Source organism: Chiloscyllium punctatum, chromosome 6 (genome assembly GCF_047496795.1).
Source record: "Chiloscyllium punctatum isolate Juve2018m chromosome 6, sChiPun1.3, whole genome shotgun sequence".
Classification (NCBI taxonomy): Eukaryota; Metazoa; Chordata; class Chondrichthyes; order Orectolobiformes; family Hemiscylliidae; genus Chiloscyllium; species Chiloscyllium punctatum.
Window position 1 is genome coordinate 142,137,343 of NC_092744.1, and position 26,039 is coordinate 142,163,381.

Genomic DNA, 26,039 nt, shown 5'->3' on the forward strand with positions numbered 1-26,039 from the left:
GGTTTCTTATGGACACTAACTGTTCGCTGATTATTCTGTTCTACGTGTTGTCCGTGTAGAATATCATGGGATTCTCCCTAATCTCACCTGTTTGCACTTCTCTATGTTCGTCTCTTATTCAGTGCCCTCTATGTTTCTAAGTTTCTCAGATTCACTATGATCACCTCTCATTATTTGAAACTCAACATCACAGTCTGAGTTTCCCCATCAGACAATCTTGCCATTTTCGGGATGAATCTGGAGATTGCCTTTTGCAGTTACTCTGTATTCACTATATTCATTCTTAGATGGGGACTCCAAAACTGTACATAATACTTCAACTTTAGTCCCACCAACACTCGATGCAACTGGTGCACGATATCATCTATATTCAATTACATTCACAGGAATGTAAACCTAATTTTAACTATCCCATTTGCCTTTGTTCTTCCCAATACCTTTCGCTTTAGCTTTTCTAATGGTATTAGTGTGTGATTTCTTAAAACATTCCTCCTGAATATCCAACTCTACGTTTTCCATTAGCTCCTCATTGCCGATGTCTACAAGAATCATCTTCAAACCATTCCCAAAAATTGTTTGCTACTTATGGTTTTCCCTTCATCATTGCATTATCATATTCCCCCAGTTTTCCCATTACCTTCTATATACCTAGTAGCATGATCTTTGTAATCGAGTCCAACAGACACCCGACTGCGGATGACAAGTTACTGGTCCGTAGTTCACCACTCTCCATCTTCATCCTTACTTAAACTGGCGGATAATCATGATAACTGTCCCTTATCCCGAGTGGCTACCTGCCTTTCGGGAATATGTCGCAAAATAATGTGAAAATCCGTAATGCAACCAATATGACTATTTCTGCTTCCACTGAACTGTTTGTATGAAGTAAATCTGGTCTGTCAGAATTATCACCCCTAAATCCAGATTTCTATTCAAATATTGCCTCATCACAGATTGAATGATCTTAGACTTTACTCACACAAGTCCCATGGTCACTTGGTATTTTTGGGAGAATTTCTGGATATTCTTCCATGAAGACAGGCATAAATAAACTCTTTCTTTTCCCTGTAATGTCTCTATTCTCTACAATAAATTATCCTGTCTACAAAATCACTGTTCCACATTTGACCTTGTTTTTATTATTGTTTCATAGAAGCTTTTTAGCAGTTTTTACGTTGGTTTTTGTTTGCATGCGTTTTCTCTTTTTTGTTTTTTTCTCAGTTTATTTGTCCTCCTTTGCTGGGTCCGACATTACTCGGAATCCACTGGCCTTCTAAGCTGCTTCCTTTGATCTAATAAGTAAATGGGGGGGAGGGGGTTGTGAAAGTGATAGGTCGAGAGGAACGTCGAGTGGATAGTGGGGAAAGGAAGACGGATGCATAGAAACATTTAAGAGGTCAGTGCCTAGTTGGAAGATTGGACTGGGATAAGGTGGGAGGAGGGGAAATGGGGGAAACTGGTGAAATCTACATTGATTATCTATGGTTGGAGGGTCACATGGAGGAAGATGAGGGGTACCTCCTCCATGCGTCAGTTGGTTAGGGTTTGGCTATGGAGGAGGCCCAGGACCTGCATGTCCTTTGTGGAGTGGTAGGGGGAGTTAACGTGTTCAGCCACAAGCTGGTTAAGTTGGTCAGTGTGGCTGTACCAGAGATGGTCTCTGAAACGATCAAGAAGTTGACCTCCTGTCTCGCCGATGTTGAGGAGACCACATCGGGTTGAATGGATGAAGTAGATGAGGCGTTCTATCTCCCTTCATCACCTATCACTTTCAACCCCTCCTTCATCTACCTGTCACATTCCTGGCTACGTCCCCCCACCACACCTCCCACCCAATTATCCCTCAGCCCCCTTGTACCACAAGCCTCATTCCTGATGAAGGGCTCCAGCCCAAAACGTTGATTCTCATGTTACTAACATGCTGGCTGACCAGCTGTGCTTTTCCAGTACCACATTCTTCGTCTCTGATCTCCAACATCTGCAGTCCCCACTTTCTCCTCACATCTTCATGGCTTGCATGACTCAGATTCATAACCGTTACTTCAAATAAAACAAAAACTGTCGTGTACTCAAACAGCATACAGGAAAACCAATAGAGGCAGCAATGTGACTCATTGTCTAGCACTGCTGCCAACACAACAACAGGGACCACTGTTTGATTCCAGCCACTGGCGATTGTCTATGTGGAGGTTTCACATTCTCCCCGCGTCTCTGTGGGTTTCCTCTGAGTGCTGCAGTTTCCTCCCACAGTCCAAAGATGTGCAGGCCAGGTGAATTGGCCATATTAAACGGCCCATAGGCGTAGGTGCATTAATCAGAGGGAAACGGATCTGAGTGGGTTACTCTTTGGAGGGTTGATGTGGACTTTATGGTCCGAAGGGCCGGTTTCCATACTGTGGTAATCAAATCTCAAACAAAACGTTTCGGTCACTGTTCCCAAAAGGTCCTTTACAGCAAAGTTTTCAATTACCTCTTCTGACCATCCAACACCAATTCCTAAATAACCTGATCTCGAACTCGGTGCTCAAAATAATGTTAATGCAAGCCACCTCACACGTGCTCATGAAATCCATTTTTCCCAGCATTAGCATTGAGTTGGGCTTGCACAGCTTAGATATAATTTAAACAGTACATTATTACTGCAGTACACAGATACGTATATATCCCATTTCCTCTTTTATAACATGCCCTACATATGTATTGCAGCTTTCACTTTGGTATATAACTCCCATCAATGTTTGCTCCTCCTTGCTGTTTCTGAGCTCCACCTTATATGATTCAGTTAAATCTCAGTGATGTCGGTTCTGGGGACATTAACAGTAGAAATCATCTCACCACATCACTTATGCTCTTCTCTAGCTTTATAGTGAGATTTTCTCTAGATCTCCCGTTCTGCTGATGGAGTAGAGAAAGACAATGAGCTTTCAACAATGCTGTGTATTCCCTGCGTTTTGATCAGAGTTGTGCTTGAAAAGGACAGCAGATCAGGCAGCATCCGAGGGGCAGTAAAATCGATGTTTCGGACAAAAGCCTTTCATTATCAATTCTTGATAAACGGCTTTTTTCCCCCAAACATCGACTTTCCTGCTTTTCTGATGCTGCCTGATCTGCTGTGCTTTTCCAGCACCACTCTGATCTAAACTCTAGATTCCAGTATCTGCAGTCCTCACTTTTGTCCTGTGTGTGCCAGCGACAGCTGAGTCTGCTGAAACCTCGGTGGGAACCTTACAGGAGGCTGGTGAAGCATTGCTTCTTCTGTACAGGATCTTAGTGAGATCACATCTGGAGTAATGTGTACAGATTTAATCTCCTCACTGAGGAAAGGAAATTGTTACATTGGAAGCAGCTCAGAGACGGTTCCCTCAACTGATTCGTGTAATGAAGATGTTAGTTTATAAGGAAAGAATGGTCAGGTTGATCCAATACACATCGGACTTTACAAGAATGAAAGATGATCTTACTTCAACATAGATGACCAGAAGGAGTCAGCAACAGAAGCCAATTACGCACATAATGGAGAAATCCATGTCGTTCTCCAGCCTGTTACACAGGAACGACAGAAGGATATTCAGGCGTTCAACACTGTTACACCAGAAGAGGACCAGGCTGTTCAGCCCCTGGGTCCTCATATACAGTTACAGGGAGTGGCCAATCAGCCCCTCAAGCCTATAACCCTGCACCCAGAGTAGGCCATAACGGACCAGTATCCTATTACACAGCAACAGGATCAGTCCATTTAGCCCCGTCAAGTCTGTTACTCAGGAATTGGAAGAGGTCACACAGTGACTGGAGATTTTTATGTTGGCATAACAGGAGGTCATTCACTTCCACTGAGCCTATTTGAAGTGAATAGGATAAGGATATAACCTATCTGAGCCTTTTCTTTCTTGAGAAAGGAGGATGTAATTCAGACATGTGTCTGTTGTAAGGGAACATCACCCCCTCGTTGCCATCTCAGGGATGCATGAGGAGACCGTTCAGTATTTCCAGCCTATGATGCAGGATTATGAGAAGGCCCATCAGCCCCTCGAGCTGTTACACAGCAAAAGGAAGATTCCATAATCCTCAATCCTCTAACACATCAACAGGAGGAGTTCATTCTGTCCTAGGAGACGACAACATCGGATCACCAAAAATATGTCAGCCCATCGATTTTTTACACGAGCAAGATGATGAGTCCATTTAGCCACACATGCCTCTTACACAGCAATTGGAACAGAACTCTTAAAAAACTTGTGTCCATTAAATAGGAATTCAAAGAAAACGTAAATGTTTTTGAAAGGGAATAATTATAATAATGGCATAAATTAGGGACTAAAGTGTAACAATAAACTACTGTAATTTAATGCAAATTGTTAGAGTCCATTGTTCAGGGCATTTGCAAAGTTAAACCACACTGAGACCGAGTCAACATGCTTTTACGAGTTTGAATTGTTTGCTTGAGCTACTTAACGATGTCCCAAACAAGGTGGATTGTGGGAATCCTGGAGATGGAATATATCTGGTCTTCCTGAAAGCATTGGATATATCACTTCTCCAAAGAGTAAGTGGTAAGATCAGACAAAATGGGTTTCGGAGTAATTTATTAACTTGGATGGAGGATTAGTGAACCAACAAAATGCAGTCAGATGGAATAAATGCGTCATTTTCTTCTGGCAAGTATACCTAATGGCGTGCCATAGATTTCAGTACTCATGCCTTAACTATTTTTCATCAATATTATTACTCGGTTGACAGGATAAAAAATGCTATAACCAATTTTTCAGAAGACACTAACATCGGTGGGAAATTACTTTGGAATGAAGATATAAGAGGTTTAAAATGAATATGGATAGTTTGGGTGAATGGGCTAACATTTGGCAATGAAAATTAAAGTGGATAACTATGAGATTTTTCAATTTGGCTGGCGAAATAGAAAGGCAAATTATAATCCAAATGGAGAGAAACTTCAAAGTGCTCAGGTGCAGAGGGGTCAGTGTGTTCACGTGCACATCACAGAAAACCTGAATGCAGGTACAGCAAGTAATGGGAAAGTCAAGTGTAGGTTCAGTTTTTTATTTGTAAACGGATAGAGTAGAAAGGTAGGGAGTGTTGATGTAGCCACGCAAACATTAGTGACACTATAACTGGAGTAGAGTTTGGGTGCCCTGACTTGCGGAAGGATGCATTTGCATTGGAGGCAATTCAGAAGGGGTTCATTAGATTGATTCCAGAGATGAGGGGTTTGTTTTATGAAGAGAGATTGAGCAGTTCAGGTCTATAGTCTCAAGTTTATTATAATGAAAGGAGATGTCATTGAGGTCTGTAAAATGCTAAAAGTAATTGAATGTGTCGATATGGAGTAGATATTTGATCATGTGCAGCAATCTACAGCAAGAGGCCAGAGTTTCAGGATGGAGAGATGGCAGGAACGTGGAACAGAGGCCGCGATGACATCAGCTATGATTGTATTCAGTGATGGAGCAGGCTGAAGCGCCTGAATTACTGACTGATGTTCCTTGTTCTTATTTAGCTCTTTGAATATGTTACACAGGAATGGGGAAGGACTGGTAATCAAACAGGAAGCAGACACTCCGGATATATCAGTTTGACAAAACGTCACCAGTGGATTCACACAATGACCAGTGCTTGGTCCTCAACTATTTGCAATCTATATCAATGATCAGGAGTATGGAACAGATGTACTGTAATTACATTTGGTTATGACTCTGTGATAAGCAAGACATTAAATTATCAAGTGAGGCAGTGGAATATAACATGATATAACTTGTCATTTTATTTACAGGAAGAATGGAAAGGAGTATGTTCCTGAAATGGAGCGCGACGAAAGGGCATAGTAATACTGTGCATTGGGGATTTCACTCAGACCCATTCAGACATGGGGAGTTTTGCTCCAGCTCTCTGATGGTCTGCTCCATGACATTGCCAGGGGCCCAGTTGCTCTCAGTACATACCAGATATTTTGATGTTGTTTGTTGGCAATGGGGACAGTATTTCGAAACGTGTAGCAAGGGGACGGCCTTTATAATACATTCATTCCTTTCTACATGGAGACCGATGATGAAGGGATGGTCTGACTGCTTCTGAACGAAGAGGCTGTGGCTGCTGTGAGGACAGTGAGTATTCACCAACATTATGTACTGTGCATGGGTGCACTGTATCATTAATGGATTGAGATTTCCTGCAGTTCCCCTCCATGACCTCAATGACATGGGGATCTGCAGAGCCAAGTACATCATTGGGAAAATTACTGGGAAATCAAGATACACTCGGCAGGTCCATGCTGAGGGAAAAAACATTACATTACCATCATCCACCATATACCTCAGTTTTCCTCCCAAAGCCCAAAAATGTGCAGGTTAGGTGAATTGCACATGGTAAATGGTCCATACTGGTCAGGAATGTGTAGATTAGGTGCATTAATGAGAGGTAAATATGGAATAATAGGATAGGGAAATGGGCCTGGGTGGGTTACTCTTCGATGTATTGGTGTGGACTTGTTGGGCGAAGTAGCCTGTTTCTACACTGTAGGGATTCTGAACCTGAACCCAATTTGGAATTATCGAAATCGCAACAGACAAGAGTCCCCTCTTTCCTATGGACCAGAGCAGACTGCCTTCAAATACTTTAAGATGGTGGATGCCAGCTTTGTCTTATAGTAAAGATAGATGTCAAATGGGTGTTCCAGATATGATGCAGCTGTTCAAACAACTCAACTTAAACCAAAACACAATTTATTTAAACACTCTAATAAAAATACAGACAAAAAGAAGAGGTATGTAGAATAACTTAACTACTGGAAATCTTAATAAAATAATGGGCGTAGTACCTTCCACTAATGAAGTATTCCAATGTACGATCATCCCATAAAATCGTCCATTAGCAAAAAGACACACCCAAGGCCAATCAATCATGAATGCAGTTCTCCAATCCAGGAGGAAACAGCATCAAGACAGATTTCAGAGAGAATAGCAGCTTCGGCTCATTTACTGAAGCATCCAACCCTGATCCCTGGAACCTGGTGGTTGTTACAGCTCAGAAAAACTAGAAAGCCTGGTCTGTGCGAATTGACCATTGTTATCACTATTAATTTCAAAAAAACCTGAAAGCTTCCTATGTTATTTCCTTCAGCCGTTTGCAGTAGGCAGTTGGGCCGTTAAGATCTCTCTTTAAAGAAAAGGAGCAAATAACCTTTTTTAAAGTGACACCATTGTCAGAGATGTTAGGTACCTGGTCCTTTACAATAATACTCAAGGGGCTTCCTTGTGTTACTGGCCACACGATCAGCTAAAAGGGACAAACACAGATGTCAGGCGTTCAGTGAATAGGCACAGATCAAGCTTACAAGAAGTGAGTCAAAGCTGCTGAAACCCCTATCCAACATGGAGCACCACACAGGACACGCCAGGAATTGAACAACAACCCGACACACACTCCCGTGAACATGGAACACCACATGAATCACACCACAATGTGAACAACAGACTGACACACACCCCCACCCCCGACATGGAGCACCACATGGGTCACACCGGGAAGTGAACAACAGCCTGTCACACCCAGCCACTCCCGAACATGGAGCACCACATGGGACACACCGGGAAGTGAACAACAGCCTGTCACACCCAGCCACTCCCGAACATGGAGCACCACATGGGACACACCGGGAAGTGAACAAAAGCCTGTCACACCCAGCCACTCCCGAACATGGAGCACCACATGGGACACACTGGGAATTGAACAACAGCCCAACACACATCATTTCACTGTTTCTGAGCTTCACAATGCCAGCACTCGATACACTCGGGAACCAAACACCAAGGCCAGGGAAAGATGCAGAGGGATAGAAAGATTCACATTAAAGACAGAAAACACAGACAGTTAGTTAACTGAGATCGTGTTGTGGAAATATATAGAAAATGACTGTGTAGTGGGACTAACTGTTGGATTGAACCTTTAGAGAGCAAAATTACAAGCATGAGAACATTGAATAAAGGTATTTTCAGATCAGCTGAAATGGTTTGTTTCATCAAATTCTGAATCGGCTCCACAGAGCACTTCAAGTAGCATAAACAGGGACAAGATGACACACCAACATGGAGAGTTGTGTAAACTATGCTAGTGCATTGCTCAGTAACCTGGATTATCTGAGGTGTGTTTGTATGTGGTGGCGGGGGGGGTGTATGCATCTGGGTGGTTGAGTGTGAAAATCATTGCTTGAGAGAAAATGCACTTGAAGGAAACCAGGTTAACTGATGGGGATTTGGATAATCGACACGAAGAGATTGAGGGAAGTTTCATGGACAGATGAGTTAACGTGCTCAAGAATATTAAAATAAAGGCATTGCCAGACACAATAGCGATATAGATCAGCGTGCACAGGACTGCCAGATGGATGGGATTTTGGTCTGAGTTTGAATTAGGTTTGTTTCTGCAGGTTTCAACTCGAGAGTATCAGCAGCAGATTGTTGTCATCATTAAGTCTGCATTTCACAGCTTAAGGTTCAAACAGCAGATGGGTTAAGCCAGTGAAGTATATTCTGGAGCAGTGATTAGTTAAAGTTAATAATGGTCATGGCCTGGTGTCAGGAATCAGCTCATGTCCAAAGCGATCGTCAAAGTTGTGATTCGTCTGTTTCAAACAACGCCTGTATGTTTCACCTCCCACCGCACCCCCACATTCCCCCGCCCCAAGCCACTCACCACCCTGATTTGGAAATATTCTGCTGTTCCTTCACAGTCGTTGGGTCAAAATCCAGGTAATCCCTCCCAACTGTCATTGTGGGTCAACCAACAGCAAGTGGACTGCACGATTTAAGAAGGCAGCTCACCTTCACCTTCTCAAGGGCAAATAGAGATGGTCTATTAATGCTGGCGAGCCAGCAACACCCAAGTCCCACAAATGAATGAAAACAAAATATATTGGCCAGTTATGGGATGGAGTCCCAGGAAGGAAATGGAATTTGTAAACATAATAGATGACAATGACTTCCACGCCCGAACATTTAAATAACAAGGGCAGAGAGACGGTTCACATCTGCAACAGAGAAGGTTAACGGAGAGACTCATGAGTAATATTGTCAGCAGCAAGGAGAGAGACATGAATTGAGCTGGATTCAAATATCACCGGGGACACTATTGGTGGGAAGAAGTGTCGACTACATGAAAGAACAGAAATGCAGTCATAACTGATTTATAGAAAAAAGATCCGGACAGTGATATTTACCAGCGACACCAACGATAGACAGGAGTGAATAATAAATATATTGAATAATATGAAGAGCACAATAGATCCGCCATGATAACGACAACCAATCATAATATGTCGAAAGATACCAAACAGAACTGGAAAGCAGAGCCCTTCAGGCAGCATCCGAAGAGCAGAAACATCCACATTTCATGTGTCAGCTCTTCATCAGGAATGAGGCTTGTCGCCCAATGGTGCTCAGAGATAAATGGGGAGGGGATGGGAATGGGGGAAGGTAGCTGAGAATGTCATAGGTAGATAAAGTTGGGGATGGAAGTAATATGTCGGAAAGGAGGTGGAGCAGAAAGGTGTGAAGGATGATAGGCAGATAGGACAGGTCATGGGGACAATGCTGAGTTGGAAGGTGAACGAGTGGGAAAGGAAAATGAGAAAACTAGTGATCCCGATGGTTACAGGGTCCCAAGGTGGAAGATCAGTCTTTCTCCCTCCAGGCATCAGGTGATTAGGGGGTGGTGGTGGAGGAGGCCCATGAACTTGGCGGATTGGGAGGGTGTGCTAAAATATTCGTCCATGGCGCAGTGGGGTTGGTTGGTGCGGGTGTCCTGTAGATGTTCTCTGAAGTGTGCCGCAACTTAGCGTTCTGTCTCCCCAATGTGGAGGAGACAACATCTGGTGCAACAGACACAGTAGGTGGTATGTATGGAAGTGCAAGTAAAATTCCAATGGATGTGGAAATACCCTTTGATGCCTTGTGCAGAGATGATGGCGGAGTTGAGGAAGCATGTTTTGCAATTCCTGCGGTGGCTGGGGAAGGAGCTGCGAGGGGAGAGTGCTTTGGTGGGCGGTATTGACCTGATGAGGCAGTCACGGAGAGAATTGTCTTTATTGAATGAGAATAGGGGTGGGGAGGGAAGTATATCTCTGCTGGTGGGGTCTGTTTTTAGATGGCACAAATGGAGGATGAAAATGCATTGTATCTGGAGATTTGGTGGGGTGGAAGGTGAGGAACAAGGATGCTATTTTACTGTTACATTTGGAGGGATGAGATTCGAAGGCAGAGGTGTGGGAAGTGGATAAGGTATGCTGCAGGGCATCATCGACCATGTGGGAGGGGAAATTGCGTTTATTGAAGAAGGAGGTCATGTGAGATATGCACTGGGATCAGTTTGGTGCTAATAAAGCAGGCAAGATCAAACAGCATTCAAGGAGCAGGAAAATCGATGTTTTGCGCAAAAGCCCTTCAAAAGAAATGGGCTTTTGCCCAAAACATTGAGTTTCCTGCTCATTGGATGCTGCCTTACATGTTGTGCTTTTCCAGACCACACTCTCGACTCTAATCTCCAGCACCTGTAGTACTGACTTTCGCCTACTTCCTAGGTTCAGCCACTTCTGTAATACTGTCTTGAATTTTGTTCTCCCTGCTATAGAAAAGATGTTGTTAAACTTGAAAGAGTGCTGTAAAGATTTGCAAGTAGGTTGCTGATGTTGAGGTAGCGAGCGATGTTGAGCTACATGGAGAATTGGGGCTATGTTCCCTTGAGCGTTGAGTCTGAGGAGTGACCTCAATGAAATTTATCACGGTGAATCCTGATGCTCCAGGGTGAAAAATGTCAAAGACCAGGGAAATAGACAGGATAGTTATTCACATTATAACTAGTCAATTACTCATGGGACAAGTTGCCAAAATATGCAAGTAGACTGAAGAATGGGACTGGCCAGAGGATTCCGAATTTAGAGGATCCAATCACAAGAATGAGAACAAAAATAAAGGCATGGATTTTTCGACAGAAATGATTAGTTATATCACATTATCAATCCACCTCAAAGAACCAGCCCTGACACCATAGATCCGGAGGAGATATTTGTTGAGCATGAAGCACTGTGCAGACCAGGCTCGTGTACTGCTGAACACAACCCTGCAATTATTCCAGCGAGGAACACTGGGCGGACCATAGCAGTGCATGGACCTATAAACCCAGATCAGAAATGTTTTCAGCGTGGAGCACTGTGCAGACTGGGCTGATGTACTGTACAATGAAAGCCGCAATATACACATAGTGGAAATGTATGCAGACTACAGCAGTTCATTGATCTATAAAGCCAGGTAAGACATGTGACCAGGTTGTGGAACTGTGTTCACCAACCCAGTACATTGCTGAGTAACACTGTGTTCGATCACTGTCCAGCGTGGGGAAACTTGCATCCATGCTGGGAGTGACAGAATGTGCATCTCCCATCCATTTACAACTCAATATCTACACTGTGGTATTATAAGGGGTACTCTGGGTATGAACATTACTGCCAGAGAGTTATCGTCTGGGAATCAGTTTAAATATCAACAAATGGGAGGAGTTTGGGTTAAGACAGAGTGGGCGAAACTGAGAGACAATGCCATGGATGGATGTGTTTCCAGGTTACAGAATGTTGAAATGTAAACTTTTCAACAGAGTCTGCAACATAAGCCAGTGTTTCCAGGAATGATGAGTGAACGGGATATTGGTGTAAGGTCAGATGATGGAGAGTTTTGGATGAGCAATTGTTCTGCAGCTTTGTAATTTGTAGAAGGGTCAGCATATACTTCGATTCATTGGGCTGAATCTAACAATAACTTGTCTCGGTGACATTTTCCTTGAGTGTGACAGAGGGATTGTCTGCGCGAGGTTGTGTTCGTTTCCTGGTGCTATCTTATTGAACTCACCTCATTAACTACTCACCCCAGCCCATGGTGTCCCTCTCATTCAATGCCAGCCCGATTCTCCCACCCATCATGGCTGGTGGTACTCACCATCGCCCGGATGTCTCTGCATAATATATGATCCCTGGCACTGATGCCATCGTTAAAAGGCCAAAGGGCACACGGTTCAGCTTTCTCAGTTCAGAGCTGTCCTGCACAGTTGACCCTGAGAATGGCAGCTAAGAGGTAAATATGCGACTGTTTGTCGACAGGGGCAAGGAGGTCCTGGTTGATGGGCTAGTATAGAGGGGGACCATTCTCTTCCCAGAGGGGGACACACCACCAGACCCACCGAGCATAGTCTGAGCTCACACCCAGCTCAGTGCAGTATCTGTGGTCTGAAGAAATGCCCAGCAATACAGGACAAGCATCAGTAACCTACACCCCTCTGTCAGGATAAGGGTCACTGTATTCACTCTGCTCCCTCACACTCACTGTATATCTGTTATAGCAGCAACTGCCGAACAAGGCTCATGTTCCACCACTCTCACTGCATCACCTTTTCTGTTGCCCCTCTCTCTCTGTCTCTCTCTCTCCCTCCACAACACCCCCTACACTAACAATATTGCATGACACATCACTGTGGACTGACTCTCTCTGGGCACCTCACGATGTCCACCTTCCCCACCTGCACCAGCATTACGAGCAAGGCCACCCACTCCCATCCTCCCTCCCTCCCTCCCATTCCAGGAGAAACAGGCTGAAATCGGACAGAAAGGGCCAAGCTGGTTGGCGGAGTGCCCGATATCTGTTCCCTTAACCCCCTCCCCCCGCCATGTGGGGAGAACCCTGGTACGTTTCGGAGAGGACCGGGACACCTCGTATGGAGATTCTGAAACATCCACTTCGCACCAATTGAGTAAGGAGCAATGTTCTATCAAGGGCAATTCTCACTTTAAACCCACTGGCAGTTCCATTCTCCCCTACCCCCGTCACATCTTAGAAGCAGCAGCCTGATGCCATCTCCGTTTTTGTCGAGCTGCTTCAAATGGAATCCCCACGGTCTCGGTGTGTCGGGGGGTGGACTAACAACACATAATCGCCACCACTTCCCAGGAAGGGAGCATCGAGAATCCCTCCTCCACCTCCTCCTGTAAACAACTCAGATACAGAAACTAATCTGTGATCGTTAATGCTCTCCCCACTTGTCCTGATATCTTCAATAATCTGTGCTCATGTACACCCAGGCCCTTCTGTTCCTGCACCCCTTTTATAACCGTACAGCATGTTTTATATTGTATTTCAATGTTCTTCCTACCGAAATGCATCACCTCACACTGCTCTGCATTGAACCTCGTCTGCCATAAACCTGAAATCTACACCAACGTGTGATTGCCCTGTTGGAGTTCCACATTGTCCATCACAAATTTTATAATTCATCCAGGTTTGGTTTATGCAAACATTGAAATTGTTCTACACGCCCCACAGAAATACCGACTACTCATTATTGTGAGCAAGTGCAATCCTAACGAACTCCCTGAGGACAGAATTAAATACTGACACGCACCAGACAGTGTAAGCGAAATATTGACAAGAAAAACATGGAGCAAGAGAATTACTGACTGACACTCCATGTCTGTGTTAGTTTCCGCGTAATAGTGAGTGTCTCTATGTCTCTGTGTTAATGTTGTGTATATCAGTGTGTAACAGTGTGTGTCAGTGTGGGGCGAGTCTGGCAGTCTCTATGGTGCTTAGTGATGTAATATCCCCCTGACACGAGTTCTGAGGAAGGGCCACTCTACCCGAAACTTTAACTCTCATTTCTATTCACAGATGCTGTTGGACTTGCTGTCAGTCTCTGCTTCCCTCTCCACATCACTGTACAGGTGGTAGTGGAGGGTGAAAATCATCAGGGATTCTGTTTGGAAGGGATCGAGGGAAGGCAGCAGCTCACAGCACCATCAACACACACACACACACACACACACACAAATACACACACAGAAACAGAACATAACATACACAGAGAGATAGATATACTCAGGGGGCACACAGAGACGCATATAGACACACAAAAGTAGACAAGCGCGGGAGGAAATATGCAGATACATGCTTGGACATACAAACACACATGGAGTCATGGAGTTGCACTGGGTGTTTGGAAACACACCTATTGGCTCATACAGTCCATGCTGATGATAATCTCAAACTAAACCAGTCCCACCTGCCTGCGCTTGGACCATATTTTCCCAAACCTTCCCTTATACTTGTACTTCATCAAATGTCTTTTAAACGTTGTAACTTTACCCACATCTATCACTTCTCAGGACGTTCATTCCATTCACGAACCAAATGATGTGTAATGAAAATGCACTTCATGGGTCCTGATCAGGTATACATGAGAACTCAGTGAGAAGGTCGGGAAATAAGTTCTGGGAATCTTAATGGCATGTTCTGGTCATCAATATCCAAAGGTGAGGTGCTGGAAGACATGAGGCTGACGAACGTGGTGCCATCATTAAACAAACTGGGAAGAACTAAGAACTATAGATCAATGATCCTGACATCAGTGGTGGGCAAGTTGTTGGAGGGAATGTTGAGCGACAGTATGTACATTTATTTGGAAAGGCAAGGACCGATTAGGGATAGTAAACATGGCTTTGTGCATGGGAAATCATGTCTCACAAACACGATTATTTTAGCTTGAAGAAGTAATGAAAAGGATTGATGAGGGCAGTGCAGTTCACGTGATTTATGTGGACTTCAGTAAGGCGTTCGACAAATTTCCTCATGGAAGACTGGATAGCAATGTTAGAGCTCATGGAATACAGGGAAAACTAGCCATTTGGATACAGAACTGGCCCAAAGGTATAAGACAGAGGGTGGTGCTGGTGGGTTGCTTTTCATACCGGAGGCCTGTGACCAGTGGAGTGCCACAAGGTTCGGTGCTGGTTCTATTGCTATTTGTCATTCATATAAATGATTTGGATATGAACATAGGAGGCATGATTAGTACGTTTATAGATAACACAAAAGTTGGATGTGCAGTGGACAGAGAAAAAAGGTTATCTCAGAGTATACTGGATCTTAATCAGATGAACCAATGGGCTGAGGAGGGACAGATGAAATTTAATTTAAATAAAGATTGCTATCCAGTCTTCCAAAGTCACAAGTGGAATGGATAGCGTGAAGAGCCAAGATCTTTTCCCCAAGGTAGCACGTTCCAAAGCTAGAGGGCATAGGTTGAAGGTGAGATGGGAAAGACTTAAAACGCATCTAAGGAGCAACCGTCTCAATTAGAGGGTGCGGTGTATGTAACGAACTGTCAGAGGAAGTTGTGTGGGCTCATACAATGACAACATTTAAAAGGCATCTGCATGAGCACATGGAAAGGAAGCGTTTTGTGGATATGGGCCAAATGCTAGCAAATGGAACTACATTAATGAAGGACATCTGGTCAGTAGGGACGAGTTGAATAGAAAGGTCTGTTTCCATGCTGGAGAGGTCTATGACACTATGTCTTCTGTTAAACTTTCTCCTGTCATCTTAAAATTACCCCCATTTTTGAAATCCACCACCCTAAGGAAAGGCCACCTGCCATTCAACATTATCTATACGCCTCATTGTTTTATAAACCTCTATAAGATTGATAAGGTCTCAACCTTCTACGCTGCAGTGGAAAAGGTCCCAGTCTATCGAGGCCGTCCTCATAACTTAAACACTCCATTCCCAGCAACATTCTGGTAATTTCTTTCTGAACCGTCTTCAGTTTAATAATATCCTCAATGTGACCAGGTGACCAGAACTGCACACAGTACTCCAAGAGAGACCTCACGAATGTCCAGCACAACCTGAAGATAATGTTCCAGCTCCTGTACTCAAAGGTCTGAGCAATGAAGGCCAGCAAGTCAAACGCCTTCATACCCACCCTGCCTACACATGATGCAAACTTCAAAGGAATATACCAGAACCACTAGATCTCTCTGCTCTTTCACACTACCGATGCCCTGACATTGAATTGTATATATCCTCTCGTTGTTTGTTTTACCAAATTCTGATAGCTTGTAATTATCGAAACTAAACTCCATCTGCCACTCCTCAGCCCAGTGAGTGATAATACGGGGTAGAAAGCCTGGCAAGTAGTTCGCTGCCTTGGATCATTTCGTGGTTTTCAGAAGAGGGCCATCGCACGTTACAGGCGGGAAAGAGTGATTAGTGTTTTGGATCCAAAAACTATGCTCTTTCTACATCTCTGGTGTTCAGTGATAAGTATCTATTCCAGATCCTTTATAGTGCAGAGTGTGTCTGCAGGATTTCTTTCCCTCATATTGCAGATAATAGCCACTTAAGGTGGAAATCATAGCCAAACAATTAAAGATCTTCATAATTTATCTCGAAGGCAGGGCACATAAACTCAACATCCTATATTTTAGGTGAGTACCGTTCATCTGTTAAACAATGTAATTCTTTTAACTGTGTAATCCAGTTAAAGTGAACCAAATTTTAATGAATCCACAACGAGCTGAAAGCTGACATTTAAAATGTGACCCAAAATCTGGGCATGTTTTAAGTCTTGTGTAGTGGGTAACGCCCACGCCTCTGAGCCAGCGCTCTGGGTTAGATTCCAATAACTGAACTTGCGTGGTAGTGCCTCTCACTCTGGACCAGAAGGTCTGGATTCAAGTCCTGCCTGTCAAAGAGGTATGTCACAGTATTTAACAACAGTCTGATTAACAAATATACAGGACACTAATGTTGCAGATTTAGGGATTGTTGCCAAGTGGTGGTGTTATCCCTACCTCTGAACCCAATAGTCTAGATTCAAATCCCACAGAGGTGTTTCAAAATGTGGCTGAACAAGTTGAATAAAATGGTTTTAGAACAGTGACTTGATGCAGAAGGAAGAGGTGTCAGTATTGAATTTCAAAATTTAGGCCAGGGATGATTGAAAACAAAGCCATTCGTGTTGATTGGAGTCACAGTTACACATTCTAGTGGTTTAGAAAATCATGAAGACCATGGACAGTAGCGAACTCCACAACTAGAGGACGTAGATTTAAGGTGAGATGGACAAAGGGTGGTGCATGTATGCAATGAGATGCTAGAACAAGTGGTGGAGGCTGGTGAAATTACAACATTTATAAGGCATCTGGATAGGGACATGATTTAGAAGGGTTTAGAGGGTTATGGAACGACTGCTTGAAAATGAAACAGAGTTAATTTATGACATCTGGTTGGCAAGAATGAGTTGGACATAATGGTGTGCTGTACAACTATGTGATTCATTGATGCAATTAATTATAATCTCTTTATAATCTTATGGGACCTTCTTCACCTTCCACCTTCTTGGTGTCATCCATAAATGTGCTCACGATACCTTCTACTATTTACATCTAAAGTACTGATATAAATGACAACCAAAAGTGGATCCATCACCAATCCCTGTGGACCGCCGCTGGTCACCAGCCTCCAGTCCAAAAGACAACCCTCCTCCACTACCCTCTGTCACCTGCCAGTAAGCAGAAACACACACACAGACATACGATGACATAGACACAGTTATGTCTTAAAGACCGAGATAGATATGTTTCGATAGATAAGGGGATCAAGCATTACAGTGTGAAGGCGGGAGAATTTTGTTGTGAAACATGTCGGCCATGATCCAACAGCTGATTAGACTTGATGGACCAAACACTCTAGTTCTGCACCAGTTTCGGACGCTTTGTGGTTTACGCAATCTGAAATGTCTGCCTAAGAGAGCAGTGAGTCTGAGTTTGAGAAATACTTTATTGAACAGGGTCAATGGGAATGTGGGATAGTTTTGAGGGGATGAATGGTCCATTTCTTTCCTATTCGTTGTGCCCTCATATCTAAAAAAAAGAGGTGACTTGCTGTAAAGTTCATACACTTTTAAATTTAGAGGTTCTCCCATTGAAGATTGAGATAAGGATGTTCTTATCTCCTTAGGGTTGTGCTGTCTGTGGTATTCTCATCCCCAGGGTGTAGTGAAGACTGGGTCATTAAAGATATTCAAGGCTGACCTTGACTGACCTTTGCTGGACAGGAGAGTCCGTGCTTATTGAGAATAGACAGGAAAAGAGTTTTCAGCCGCAAACAGACCAGCCATGTTCTTCATAAACTAAGCAGCCGGCTGGAGCTACTAGCTCATATGTTGTTCGCTCACTGCACCCCTTGAGCCTGTTACAGAGTGAGAGGAATACCCCATTTAGCCAGTCAGTATCACTGCAATGAGGTGGTGGGCGGGGGAGGGGGGGGTGCTTTCTGCCCCTTTAAGGAGATACACAGGAATAGAATGAAGGATTCAGTCATTGTGTATTAGAGATATACATCAGGTAAACAGATTCTTTCATCCAACTCGTCCGTTCCAACCAGATGTCCTACAGTAATTTAGTATCATTTGCCAGCTTTTTGTCCATTTCGATCTGAATCATTCCTTTCCAGATACCCATCTGGATGACGTTAAATGTTGTAATCACACCACCCTCCATCACTCTCTCTGGCAGCTCATTCCATACACACACCATACTCTGTGTGAACAAGTTGTCCGTTAGATCCCTTTGATATCTTTCCCCTCTCACCTTAAACATAAGCCTCCTACTTCTGCACTACCTTACTCAGGAAAAATACCTGGCCTATTTACCCTATCCATGTCCCACATGATTTTAAAACATGTACAAGGTCACCTCTCAAAGACAATACTTTATTTTAATGTGTATTGACTGCGACAATTTTCCAACACATCACCAAAAGCCAAAAAATGAAATTAATGATTAAGATTATTGGTTGTATTGTTAAGGAGACACATGTTAATCAGGCTAATAGGAAATCTCCCCTCTTCCTCAGTGACTGTCTGGTGAACATTGAGCACATGACTGATATTGCACAATGGTTCTATTGCTGCATCTGAAAGACCACATTTCTGACCGGGTAGCAATCCCCCCAAATCTTAGTCTATATTCTGTGCTCATCTTTAACCCCACAGGGATCTGGATCATTGATGGTATGAACTATACCTGATCATCTGACAACAAATGGCCGGAAGGAGGATCACTGAGATCAGAAACAATTCGACACTCAGCTGCACAGCAAAGCAGGAGGCCATGTAATCTTTCTGGGCAGATGCACAGGAGCAGGGGAGCCCTGGTCAGCAACTAGGAAATACAGAGTAGAGATTATTATTTATTTTCATGTTGGAAAGCTGTCACTAGTGGAATTCCTCAGGGATCAGTGTGGGGTCATCAACAGTTTATAATCCAGATTATTGATTTGGATGAAGGGGCTGAATGGACTGGAGCTCAATTTGCTCAGACACCAGAATAGTCATTCAATAAGATGTCAAGCGGTGACACGGTGTCTGCAATGGGATATAGACAGGGGAGGGTCGTGAGCAAACCTCCAGCAACAAAACATGCACAAAGTCAGTGACGGGAAGTTTGTGTTTTGGAGAGAGCATAAACCCACCCACACTCTCAAACAAAAACTAACAAATTTAAAAGACCCAGTACATCCCATGGACAAAACCAACGTTGTCTACAAAATTCCATGCAAGGACTGCCACAAACACTACATAGGACAAACAGGAAGAAAGTTAGCCACCGGGATACAGGAACACCAGCTAGCCACAAAATAACTCGACCCTCTCACCCTCGTAGCCCTACACATGGAGAAAAAAACAACACCATTTCGACTGGGACAACACATCTATCCTGGGACAGGCTAAGCAAAGACAAGCCATAGAATTCCTAGAGGCCCGACACTCCAACTACAACGTCATAAACAAACATATAGATCTAGATACCATCTATCAACCCCGCAGAAAACAAATAGGGAATGACATCACCACAAACCCCAGGAACCCCATCCAGGAGAAAGATATAAATAGAAAGCAGGAGACAACAGCTTCGCTTCACTTGGAAGTCACCGCTGATGATGTTACCTAGCCAGGTAATGAAACCTCTGGATAACAAACCTACAGATCAGCGAGCAAACCTACACACCATAAAACAACAATAAACTATGTAACTGGAGGCAGAATGCAGAACTCGTTGGTACAAAAGAATTCCTGTTTCCTGGTACGTAAATCACATTATTTTAGTCTGTAGATGCAGCACGTGATTTGGAAAATAAATGCAATGATTTTTTTTTCTTGCAAAGAGTCTTGGGTCTGACCTTAAGGATATTTTACTGCATCTGTACAGGCCGTTGCTGAGACGACATCTGATGTACTGTGTGTGGTTGTAATTCCACTGAAGTGAAAAACAAAGTGTTTTTGAAACTTTTCAAAGACGTTTCTCTTTACTCATTCTTGGGATGAAGGCATTGTGTTATGTACGATTAGATGTTTAGGCCTGAGAATGAGAAATGTTCTTATTGACCATATAAGATCTAAAGCTGGTGAATATCTGATGAATATTTCATCTTGTATGCGAGAACAGACTGGGGAAGTACTTTAAGATGAAGATTTATTCATTTAAATAAAGATATTATGAAGATATTAAAAGTTGTATTTTAAAAGTATACAGGGACATGTAAACACATCTTCAAATCTAATGGGGCTGTTTGTTACGAAAGTATTAGCTCTGCATACGACAGCAGCAATGATGTACCTACATGGAGAAGGGAATGCAATGGAGTCATACAGTTCAAATTCAAAGGGACCTCATTTGGTCCAGTTTGGGGCTGGTTAATGGTATTGTGTGATTCAACTCAGAGAGGCAGGAAATGTATCCTTCCTGAGAAGGAACAGCCTGTTGTTCCATCCCTCACCGTGTTCCTCTTCCCAGCAATGTGCGTGAGCTGAAAACTCCTCAGTCATCTTTGCCACTCATGGAGGATTCCTGCTGAGGATTCACTGGAATGGCCCCACTGCCTGAAGTAAAGGGAATTCAGCAAAATCACCTATTCCAGGAAGTGATCCCATTACCGGTAGCTAGTAAGAACAGAATAGCTCCATAAGCTGAATGATATTTGGAACAATCACTTATGTTTCCTTTCATCATGAATTCAATTAATATTTCGGCACAGTTCTTCCAAATTAACGCTCTGCCGAGATGTTGTTGTTCTGTTGGTCATCAAACGTGTGCACGTGTCAGTACTTTTAGAAAGAGAAACATTGGTGCTCAGATTTGTAATATCCAAACTGTTTGTCGTGTATCTTTCCAACGTAATTTGAGTAACTTTGGTGATAAATTTGTTAATTTTAGCTGATAAATTTATCCTGCCTAATTTGTTCCTAACCCTGACACAGTCTGCGACCTATATTGTTGATCAAACCACCATCTGGTTACATTAGCGTTTGCAGTGAGCAGTGGAATCATGGGACGAGGGAAATGAATATAGGGACCTGAAGGATAGATCGGTGAGCCTGATGTAAATAGAGAGAGGATTGTGAGGTATAGGATTTACATGCAATTGCAGATGCAACTTCTGATTAGGTATAGTCGACATGGTTTTGTGCATGGGAAATTATTTTTTAACAAAATTGATTGCATTTTTTGGAGAGGTGACAAACAAGTTTAATGAAGGTTGTGTGGTAGACGCTGTCCGTACAATGTTCAGCAAGGCATTCGCATGACAGACAATTTCTAAGTTTTGATCATAAATGGATCCAAGGTAAGCAAAATTAGAGTGAAAGGAGGAGGCAGTGGTTGATAGAAGACTGTTTTTCAGACTGGAACCCTGTGACCAGTGATGTAACACAAGGTGCTGAGTCCACTGCCTTTGTCATTTATATAAATGAATTGAATGTGAATATTTGCCTGTTTATTAGGTTTATGGATGACATCAAAATTGGAGGTGCAGTGGCCAGAAAGACTTACCTTGGAGTACAATGGGACCTTGGTCAGATGGGGCAATGGGCCAAGGAGTGACAGATGGAGTTAAATTTAGATAAATGTGAAGTGCTGCTTTTTGGAAAGGTAAAACATGGCAGGACATATACAATTAATGGTGAGGTCCTGGGGAGTGTTGTGGAACAAAAGGGTGCAGGATCATTGTTCCTTAAAGGTGGAGTCGCAGGTAGACAGCGTGGTGAAAAAGGGGTTTGGTATGCTTGCTTTTATTGGTCACTACGTTGAGTATGTGAGTTAGGAGATCATGCTGCAACTGGGCAGGATGTTGGTGAGGTGACGTTTAGAATACTGTGTCTAATTTGGTTCTCATTGCTATAGGAAAGATGTTGTAAAACCTGAGAGGGTGCAGAAAAGATTTACAAGGATTTTGCCGGGCATGGAGTGATTGAGCTACAGGGAGAGGCTGGACAGACTGGGGATTGTTTACTCTGGAGCATCGGAGGCTGAGGCTTTACTTTATAGTGGTTTATAAAATCATGAGGAACATGGATAAGCTGAATACCCAAGATCTTTTTCCCAGGATCGGTGAGTCCAAAACTATCAAAGAAATGCTTAAGGTGAGAGGAGAAAGACATTAATGGGACAACATTTTCATGCAGATGATGGTGTGTGTATGGATTGAGCTGTCAGAGACAGTGATGCAAGCTACTAAAGTTACAACATATCAAATGTATCTGGATGTGCATATTAATAGGAATGATACAAGGATATGGGCCTAATGTTGGCAAATGAATTGAGATCAGATTGGGATGTCTGGTTTATGTGGACAGGGTTCCCTGCTGTACGACACTGTAAGAGAGATGACATGTAATTCTACAAGGTCCATTTGAGTGGGAATTCTCTTTCTGAGAGGTATGTATTGCCTCTTTGTTCACATTTATTCAAACTGAGTTCATTAAATATTTTACAGAGATGGAGTCATGGATAATGGGATACCGGCAGGAAAGTGGGGCTGAGACCACAACCTAATCAGTCACAATCTTAGTGCCTGGTGAAAAAGGTTCATAATGTCGAACGACCTAACACTGCTCCTGAGTGCGATGCTCCATTGTTCCATTCAGCCTCTCTAACCTGCTAGACAGGAGCAGTTACAGGCCACTTACTGTATCACCTGGAGCACAGAAACAAGGAAGACTATTCAGAGATCTTTCAGTGATCTAGCTCCCCTGACTGTCCTGAATAGAGAATTCCTGACATTCACTACCCTCTCTTGGAAGAAACCATTGTCTGCTCTTACACCATGATATATTGATATGAGCGATAGAGGTGAATACAAGGGCTTAGCTAAGAGTGACTGGTCATGATTCAAGGCAGTATTTAACTAAGGATGACATCAAGGAGCCTGAGCAAAATCGCACTTCATAAGAATCCATTGCAAACTCTCCGCTGTTTGGAGTCATTCACAACACAATGGAAGATGTTCATCGTCAGTGGGCATAAATAATCTCAGCTGTGGGACATCACTGCAGGAGATCCTCAGTGGAGCTCCCCCAGTTCAGGCATCTCTCGTTTGTGTCTCACCAAACAGAAGTGGGTATATTCACTGTAGGTTATACAATGTTCAGAACACTTCCCTCAGGTCCTAAAGTAGTCTGTGTCCATGCGCAACAAGATCTGGACAGCATTCACGTTAACGTGTCGGCAACATTCATGGAAAAGCGCTGCCAGACACTGCACTTTTCGACAGTAAACAAAGGATTTCATTCTGTACCTCCATCTGGCTTCACAAGAATGTGGGAAAGTCATTCAGTCCATCAAAACTATTCTGCAAAGGAGGGTCAGCCCATTCAGTCCCTCTTGACTGTCACACAGGAAGACAAACAGTCTGTCCAACACCACATGTCACTTACACAGGATCAGAAAGAGACCATTTCACACCTGGAGTCATTAAAAAGGAACAGGAAGAGATCATTCAGATTCTCAAGTCACTAACCAGGCACAGGAAGATGTCAGAGATGCTCCAACATCACAAACAACTGGAGCAGGTTCTGCATAGATAAGACTGCTCCACCTTGTTCCTTATGGCGTCATTACTCATATATAGGTGTTCATTTAACATGATATCCTGGGAGTAGGAATGAAGCCAATTTTTAACCAGTTTCAAAGGCATCTTCCATCGCTGAGAAAGCAGACCCATGTTTTCTCTGGAAGTAAACAGCCATGTTCTCTCTGGAAGTAAGCAGTGGTGAGGAATGGCTAAATGTTTCAGAATGAAGCCATTATGGCTTCTGACAGGATTGAGTGAAATCTAACATTGAGTGCAGGGTCACACAGTAAGTGTGCATAAAACTGTTCAGAATTCATTCAGAACCTGCACCTCTCCGTCAATCGGAATGAGTTCTATGCACAGGCATCCTATGGAAAATATGAAATTTCTCACCTTATCAATGGCTGCTTGAGATATAATGAAGGTCCATCCATAACCATCAAATTTCAACTTCTTATTCTCCCACAAAGCTGCAGAGTAAACACATAGTTACTGTACGCTTTCCTTACGGTAACACCATGACAGGGTTCAGTCTGGTGAAATACTTTGCACTGTCTCGGTGACGTGGAGATCATGATTTATAAAGCAGACTCTGTCTGTACGCAATACCGTAAATATTGGCTCAACAATGAGTAAGATGTATTTACTCTGGTACTTCGATAATTTTCCATGATGGACCACATATCCTTACAGTTAGTATTACTTCCTGCCCCATATGAATTCTGTTAGTGACTTATAACCAAGGACATCCAAGTCCTTTTCAACAACAGCCCTTCTCAACCTCTCATCATTTAATAAACATAAATCCTTCTGAGACCCCACAATCCTTCCGTCCAGAGAGAAAAAAAAGCTACTCTGTTCATTTTGCCCATTATCTAATTTTTAATCCATTCGGTGTATTCCAACCTTACCTACCCATGGACTCTAACATTCTCCACCCACCTGCATTTAAAAATGTCAAACCTCTTCTGAAAATTCAAATACGTCACTCCCGCAGGTTCTCAGTTGTCATTGATACAATGGATAGAGGTCCACAATCTCCAGCAGGTTTAGCAAAGATCATTTCCCTTTCCTGAATCTCGGCCAAATCCATCAAATTATATCATTGTTCTCCAGGTGTCCAGTTGTCACATTTATTATAAAAGACTACAATGTTTTTTTTCTCACAGCTGACATCAAGCTACTTAGTTTTCTGTTTTCACTCTCTGTCCTGTTTTAAATGTTTATGTTTACAATATTTATGTCTTCCAGGCTACAGGATCCTTTCCAGACTCAAACCAGCTCTGAAGAATAATTAGTAATTCTTTCACTGGTTCTGTTGCCACCTCCTCAATACTCAGGGATGGAACTCATCAGGTGTAGCACCTTATCAACTTTTAATTCGAATGGATTTTCCAAAACATATTCTTCATTAATTCTAGTTGCGCGCAGTTCCGCATGTTCACCAGTCCCCCTGTTCCCTAGTATATCTGGCAGTTTGCTTCTGTACCTTCCTCAAGGAGAGAGACTCAATGTCTTCCTCTCAGCTGACAGATGGCTTCTGACAGCCAGTGAATATTTCGGAGGACTGCACTTCGGAGATGATGAATATGTTATCAACTCCTGTCTGGAAAGTTCTAGAATTAATCCAGTTCATTTCATGGTGAGGTGCAGCGCAATCCTATTTCTGGTGTGAGTTTATAGGTTATACTGATGGAAGGGACACAGCTCAGTGACCACCTCAGTTTTGAAATGTTCCCATTTTACGTTTGGAATTGGTTCAGCTAAGAAAACTATTCCTGGAAATCCCAGGGAGGATAGTACAGTACCCAGCCGTTCCCCGTGTACAGAGCTCCCCTTCTATATAATCGCGGCTCTATTTGTTTCCCAAACACCCTATAAATGCAGTGTCCAGAGTGGGGTCACCAGACCCTCAGGTCTCTCTGAATACATGCAGCAGCTTATAATACACATCCCGAGGAAAGCACCCATTGAAACTCCCCTTACTGTCTAATGATAGGCGCAAATCAAAACCTCTCACACACACAGTGCACCCATTCCGTGTTGAAAATGCTTCTCTTCATGGCTGAAAAAGCCGTTACATCTCTGCACAGTCCTACAGTAACAGTCCCTTTTTCTGAAGAAGCAGTTGACAATGTCACATTACGTTTCTCTGTATCCCACCAACTATAAGGACAGCATCAGTATTGTCAATGGAGTTGATCATCACACTCAGAGAAGAGCGATGGAGGGAATATAACTCACTTTAAACAGGGGCATATCTAGATGGACGTGATATTCAGGAATAAGGGGAAAATG